Below are 8,331 nucleotides of genomic sequence, written 5' to 3' on the forward strand. Positions count from 1 at the left end.
CCATAAGGAACATATCAGAACAGTTTTCCAAAGAATTGAGGAATTTGGTTTCAAATTGAGTGCCGAAAAATGTGAAAATGTGAATTTTTTTTTTAAATAGATAAAATATCTGGGTCAAATCATTAACAACCAAGGCATAAAACCAGATCCTCAGAGAACAGAAGCCATTGAAAGGATGCCAGCACCTAGCAATGTTGCCCAGTTACAATCTTTTTGGGGTTTAGCACAATATTATGCTATCTATATCCCAAAAATGCTTAAGTTGAGAGCACCATTGAACGAATTATATAAAAAAAGGACGAAAGTGGATTTGGTCAAAGGAGTGCCAAAGTGCATTTGAAGAGATTAAGAAATGCCTGCTATCTGGCACACTTCGATCCACAGAAGGAATTGATTGTGGCATCAGATGCAAGTGATTACGGTATAGGAGCAGTACTTCTCCATAGACTTGAAGATGGATCATTTTTGCCTCCAGAGAGAAACTATTCTCAAATTGAAAAAGAAAGTTTAGCAATAATTTATGCAATTAAAAAATTCCATAGATTTATTCATGGCAGGATTTTTACGTTGCAGACTGATCACAAACCCTTGTTGACTATTTTTTTTTATCTAAAAATGGCATAACCACTAACACTGCAAACAGACTTCAACAATGGAGCATAATTGTGCTGAATAATAATTTTAAAATGGAGTACATTTCATCCAAAAATATCGGACATGCAGATGGACTATCCAGATTGATTCAAAAGTGTGCAGAACCTCTAGAGGACACAGTGATAGCTACATTAAGAGAGGGAAAAAGAACTCTCCAGACTGCTGTGCAACACGATTCGAGAGCTACCAGTGACTCTAAATGACATCAATAAGGCAGCTGAAACAGATGAATTCATTGTAAGAACGAAAAACCAGGTGCAGCTAAATGACAAGTCAAAGAAAGACTAAAAAATTTCGCCATTTTCGATTTGTTCACAGACTTTATTGTATGCAGACAGAGTCGTCATACCGACCACACTGCAAAAGAGAATGCTAAAAGAATTCCATAGTGGTCATCCAGGCATGTCCAGAATGAAGGCCTTGATGCGCCGATATACATATTGGCCTAATATGGACCGGGGCATCGAAAAAATGGTAAGAGAGTGTCGAGGGTGTCAGCTAGCAGCAAAGGCACCACCTGTACAAATACAACCGTGGCCGGAGACGGATGCAACATGGATGCGGTTACACATTGACTATGTAGGTCCGTTGAATGGGCATTATTTCTTAGTGGTTGTTGACAGCTTTACAAAATGGCCGGAAGTGTTTAAGTGTAAACATCCAATATCGACTAGTAATATAGATGGATTAAGACGTCTCTTCAGTCGTTTTGGAATACATAAAACTATTGTCAGTGACAATGGCACCCAGTTTACCAGCAAAGAGTGAAGAATTCTGCAAGGCCCTATCCATTGAACATTTAACAACTGCACTATACCATCCAGGGTCAAACGACCTCACACAGAGATTTATTGACACATTCAAAGGAGCTTTAAGGAAACACCAAGGCATGGACACTGATCAGGACCTAAAAAATGATCTAAAAACAACATGGTCTCTGAAAGAAATAAACATTATACCAGTTGTGACAGGAGCAACTGGCCTAATAAAAAAGAATATTCAAAAATACTTAGAAGCAATCCCTAGAAAACCAAGCTGTAATGAAATACAGATAGCAGCCATAAAGGGAACAGTATCTATTCTTAAAAGAGCCCTCGGATATAAATTTAAATTATAATAGAATCAAGTGTTAGCCTCAGGAAGGAGCCCCTTGATCTCTTCAAACTAACAAAAGTAAAATAAAAATAAAAAATGAGAAGAGTCTTGAAAATTTTTGTTTGTATACAGAATCACTCCTAACCCAAACACGAATGCCGGTTTGTCACCAGCATGGAAAATCAGATCCGTATTTGACAGGATTCTACCAAATGCAACCAAGACAACAGCAACGAAAGAAAATCATTCGACAGGGTTCTATAAACCTGGTGACAAAATATTTTTCTTGTAAGAATAGTTTTGGGAGGAGGAGATAATTATGAAAAGAATTGGACATGCTATATTCGGTAACAAGTAGTAAATTTGACTGTCGCAGGCATTTGAATCAGCTAAGACCTCGACACACTGATGACTACAAACAGGCAGAACATAATGAACTACCCTTAGAGGTATTGTATGACTCTTTTAATATTCCTCTACCCATAGTACAACCTACTCCAGGAGTAGTATCTTCTACTCCAGGTCAGAGAGTACCAGTTTCACCACCAGCTCTACCCCCTCAAATGGTGTTGAGGAGAAAAAGTACAAAGATGAAAAGAAACGTTAACCAACTGAGCCGCAGACCTAAAAACAAACGGTATTAAGCCAATTTCTTCAAGGAGAAATTGGCTTGGGGGAAGGTGTTATGTGGAGATAGGTAACCAATCCGGAACATTCTACATAAAGAACCGAGTCACCGGATTCATCAGACCCTTTTGAACAGAGACTTCTCCCTGAACGTTAACACGCTTTATTTGTCTCTATGTAAATATGTAAATAAACTTCTCTTTCAGCACAGTGCATATTTATTTCTTTCATGGAATACTTTATCTTTATCTTTGTTTGTATAATAGGCTACCTAATAGTTTGTATAATAGGCTACATATCACTAAGTAATGACGTCATTAAAACAAAGTTTTTAAAAATGCAAATGAAATGCAATTTATTTATTAAAACCGAATAAAATAATAGGACGTATCATGTGTTTTGTAAAAATTGTAAACGGAATTAAAAATTGACTGCTAAATGGAGTTTGATGCGTTGAAGGTTTGGTAGCATTAGTTCCAGATGCTGTCACTTAGCAAGGATCAGAAGTATCTTCTGAGATTATGCTTAATGGTACAAAATAGTGCTCCACAGTTATCTGAAGATCTGAAATATATCATACATGCAGAACCTGGCAAAATGCACCATGCTAGATGGCTAACACGAGCAAACAATAGTTTTTTTATACGTCTCAGCTGCAATCATCTGAAAATCTTCTATTGATGGCATAAATCAATCATAAAAAAAAATGCACTAATGTTATTTTTATTTTTTATTTTTTTTGCACTACAATAACTTTTAGCGTGTGGATGTTTGCAGGGGCCGAGGAATAGCTGGGTGGCGAAAATATTAGCAGCAGCTGTTGGAGTATGTATGTAAATTGGCAAGTGTGTGCGAACTTGCATTTGTCTTTTTTCACCCCAGCCTACGGAAGATCAAGTTTAATGTGTGGTGTGACCGTTTCTGATGGGATTTGATGGCCGGTAATAATCATTTATAAGATTTTCTCAGTTTAGGAAAATCTCTACTTCCCTAATTAAAGACAGATTAGGTACTATAATTTGATCCTAGCTTGAAAGCCGGGTAAAAGAAAAACGAATATTACGTTCGGTTCACACATGCTGGGGACCTCCAACGTGAATAGGTGGGATTTAGCTTTTTAAAATTGGTCAGGAGTATTCACATTTAGGATACGCAGGTGCAAGTTCAATAGAACACATTCTAGGAAGACATTGTAAAACAAACATAGATGGGACTTTAAGACACTTTAGGATTTGTTAGTTTAGAACATGGATTAGTAATACATGAACGTTAGGGCTCATGGAATATTCCGGGAGATGGAGGAGGGGGGGTAATGAATTCTAGGCTCACTATGATATTTTGGTGGTCTATGAAGAAAACTAACTCAGAATGTTACTTTTTAAATAATGATAATAATATGATAGTGACCTTAATAATAATAATGAATGACTTGTATAGTTTTTAATCATTCAACTTAGTTTAACCATAAACTTTCTATTTACTAGTTTTACCTTAGATATTTACCATGTACCATTCTGTTTTTAAATTTGTTTTAGTTTTTGAAAAACTTTTTAAATAAATAGCAATATATCTAGTTAGATATTATGAAATGCAATAACTGTATTACTAGCTCTGTGTGTGTGTGGGTAATATACATATATATATATATATATATATATATATATATATATATATATATATATATATATATATAATTACTTAATTTACTCACATAAAATTAATATACGAAAGTATAAATTTATGCATAAACTTTAAGTATTTACTTTAAAAGTGCTCAATACGTAGGTAGAGCTAGTTAATAAGTTATAAAATATATATGGCGATTAAGCTACACTGAATATTCCGCGTTTCATCCACTCTAGGACTCTTCAGCCTTATATATATATATATATATATATATATATATATATATATAATTATATTTTAAAAAATAATACATATGCCGCTCCCCATTTAAGAGTACCAAACTGGTCAAAGAGAAAATTATTCCCAACACGCATTTAGGTAAAAATGGGTTTCCATATATATTTATATGGAAACCCATTCAATAAGTATCACTAACAAAAACACACAACATCTACATATATATATATATATATATATATATATATATATATATATATATATATATATATAAATGCCACTTTTTCTGTGTGCGTGTGTGTGTGTGAGAGAGAGAGAATTCCTGATAGACTCTAAAACGGCTGAACAGATTTTCTTTAAAATTTACAGAGCTTTAGTGTATAAGTCTGGGAGTGATCTTAGTTAAGTTTTGTCTCAGAATATCTCCAATAATTACCAATAATCAATAATCATACATGTATACACATGGAATACACACACACACACGTTTATAGACGTACGTACACATACACATGGAGAATGATGAACAGATATAGACAGATAAGATAAATGGAAAGTTCTGATCAAAAACTGGTAATTTTGCTTGTCTGGATTTTATGTATGCCCGCCTGCTCACCCACATGCACACACACATACATGTGTGTGTGTGTGTGTGTGTGTGTGTGTGTGTGTGTGTGTGTGTATTCACAATAAAAGCATGTACTAATGAAAGCAAAGTAACAAGTCAAAGAAAAAATAATCCAAGAAAAAATAATCCAATAAAAAGATAATTCAATAAAAGTAATCCATTAAAAAATAATCCAATAAAAAATAATCCAATAAAAAGATAATTCAATAAAGAAAATCGAATAAAAAAAACAATAAAAAAATAATCCAATAAAAATAATTCAATAAAAAAATCCAATAAAAAAATAATCTAATGAAACACTTATTTATGTAGAACCAACTATGAAACAGTGTTCATTAAAATATATCCAAAGTGAGTGTAAGTGGTATAATGTATGTGTGTGTACATATGTGTGTGCATGTAGAGAAAGAAAAGTTTATGTACTGAATGGTAAGAACGTGTGTGTTAGCACATGGTGATAGCAACTGTCAAGCCCAAATAAGGAGAGAGACAGTCTGGTTGATGTTACCTGTATCAATTCATGAGAAAGAAAGAGAGAGTCTGTGAATCCCTTTTTATAAGGCAGATCAGAACTTCCCCTAGTGTCTTAACAAGGAGAGATAACTCGAGTTTGGCAGCATCTTCCCTTCTTAAAATACTTATTAATTCCCTTCTTAACATACAACTACACACTCTTGTAATTGTATTTTAATAAAGGAATTAATACTACAATTTAATAATTTACTGTCATAAATAACCTTCCTATGTCTTCCACTTTTGTTTTAGTGAATGACGTAAAAGAAAAAAATCGTTAGTATTCTTTCCCTCTACCGCCAACTTTTCTTAACTCTAATTCTCCACGTCTGTTCTCTTTTTCTGCAGTTAAAAACTTAACACTTTCTTTTTCTTTCTCTGAGCCCATCACGGGACAGGATAGACAGAGGTGCTGCCATTTGTGTAAGTCATGGCTTTCATTACCTTCGCCCCCCCCCCTCCCCGATATCGTCATCACAAATAGTGCAGTTGGATGTGGGCTTCTTTCTTCGGACACTCCTGCAGAGTGGGTGAACAGTAATTTCATCTATGAGAAAATTATGCCCAAAACTGTTGTCAAGCGGTCTATCATCATCATCATTAACATCAGTGATATTTTACTAGTGTTAAAAACATTGTCTATTGATACGACTTTGGCCTATTCAGTTGTTCACTTTCTTCTGATGAACCACTGGTGGTATTGAATGATATATGATATATGAGCTCCTGTAAAAAGGGCACAAATTATTCACATGATAAGGGATTTTTTCAACCATCACCAAATGTGGACTGTTGATTCATACTACCATCTTAGTCTTGTAGGAACTGCTGCAGATGTGAGATGCTCGTTCACCTGCTGTGAGAGATTCTGATCCAAACAGCATTTCCTATTTGGTACCGCCCCTGGGCATCTTGCAGGTCAGGGCTGACCACGGAATTAATACCTTGTGTGCAGATGTTGTAGGTGTATAAAGTTTTTGTCAACACCGTGAATATTAAAATACTGTTTTGGCAAAAGATTAAACCACCTCTTGTATGAAACATTGTTTCCTAGCCACAATAGTTTTTATACTTCTATGGCTTCTCTCAACTACACCGTTTCCTCCTGGTTTATAGGCACACTATAATCAGAGCTGTACATCTCCATCATCATCATCATGCAGTCCGTCAGTCTTGACGATGACTAGTCGGGGCCTCAGTGCTTTATCCTTTAGTGTTGGCATAGTCCTCTTTCTGTGTGAAACATCCGGTCACAGGCACTGCATATGTGGGTGCCAGGGTTATGTCGTCTATAGTGTCTCAGCTCTAAAGCTTCTCCAATCTTTCTCTCTATTTCTTTCTTTCCTTTATGGAGACTATTCCGCCAACCACTCCTTTCTTTGGCTTGTTCCTCTCAACTCTCGATATTGATGTTCATTGGCTTCAGGTGCCGCTTTGTCACATCTTTGTAGTGAAGCTTCTGACCTCCTACCTTGCGGGTTCCATTTTCCAGTTCCCCGTAGAAGATCATCTTTGGAATTTGGTTTTCTTCCATTCTAGTAATGTGCCCGGTCCATCGTAGTTGCATAGTAGCAAGTGTAGCTTCCACACTATCTAGGTTTGCTCTCCTGAGAACTTCCGTGTTTGGTATAAAGTCACTCCATTTGATCTTCATGATCCTTCTCAGGTGTCTCTGTTGGATGGCTTCCAATCTCCTTATGTGTTCTCTATACAGAGTGTAGGTCTCTGCTGGCAGGATGATGGTTTTGTAGACTCTGCACTTCGTCTCTAGCCGGATACCAGCCCTTGTCCAGAGCCTCTTTTATAGCTTGCCAAAGGAGGTACATGCGCTTTGAATTCGGCAGCTTATTTCTTTGTCAGCACGGTTATCAATGCTTAGAGTGCTTCCAAGGTATTTGAAGTTTTAACAACTTTTAGCACCTTGCCGTTGATTGTTATTATAGGCTCTTGCAAGTCGTTGTTATCTGGTGAGGGCTGATACATCACTTCAGTCTTCTCTATGTTGATTTGTAGGCCTATCTTCTTGGCTGTTTGAGAGAAAGCATCAACTATCCTTTGCATCTGAGCTTGATTGTGAGCTATCAGAGCAGTGTCGTCTGTGAACAGTAGCTCTGTTATCAGCTCCTTCCTTGTCTTGGTCTTGGCCTTCAGTCTTGCAAGGTTGAACAGTTTCCCATCAGAGCGTGTGTGGATGAAGACACCTTCTTCGATGCTTTGATGGAGCAGCATTAGGACGGCTGTCAGAAATAGGGTGAACAGTGTTGGGGCCAGTACGCACCCTTGTTTGGTGCCGTGGTTTATTTCCAAGAGTTCACTTTCTAGATTCTCTACTACAACTCTCCCTTTTGTTCCTTCGTGAAATTGTTTGATAATTTCCACAAAGTGATCGGGGCATCCAAACATTTTAAGGACCTTCCACAACATTTTTCAATCAACTGTATCAAATGCTTTACGGAAGTCTACAAAGACTATGTAGAGCTCCCGATACTGTTCAATGGCTTTTTCTTGAATCTGCCGTAAGCTGAAGATCATATCTATTGTAGATCTTTCATGTCTGAATCCACACTGTGATTCATCTACCAGATTCAGTCAGATGCGTTTTCCCCAACTTCTTGAAGGCATCAAATTCCATTAAAAGTTTTTGTTTAATAACTAACACCTTCACTTGTAAAAGATGTAAACTACTCACTGTAAGCTATAACCTTTCCATTTGTAGTTATCACTTTTAACAGCTTGGTGTCTCCATCAATAGAATACTGCTTTGTTTACCAGAGTTTTGGAATAGCCAGTGTCAACCAAGGCCGTGCATTGTCGTCTATCAACGAGTACATTGATGACTCATGTGTCTCGTTTTTTATTTCCATGGGGAGTAGGCTGGCACAGACGTCTTTTTCAGAGCCGTTTCTGTTGCATTCTGCAGCAAAGTGGCCAATCTCATTTGAAGCATCGTA

This window comes from Euprymna scolopes, chromosome 36 (assembly GCF_053919585.1).
Source record: "Euprymna scolopes isolate OS-2025 chromosome 36, ASM5391958v1, whole genome shotgun sequence".
NCBI lineage: Eukaryota > Metazoa > Mollusca > Cephalopoda > Sepiida > Sepiolidae > Euprymna > Euprymna scolopes.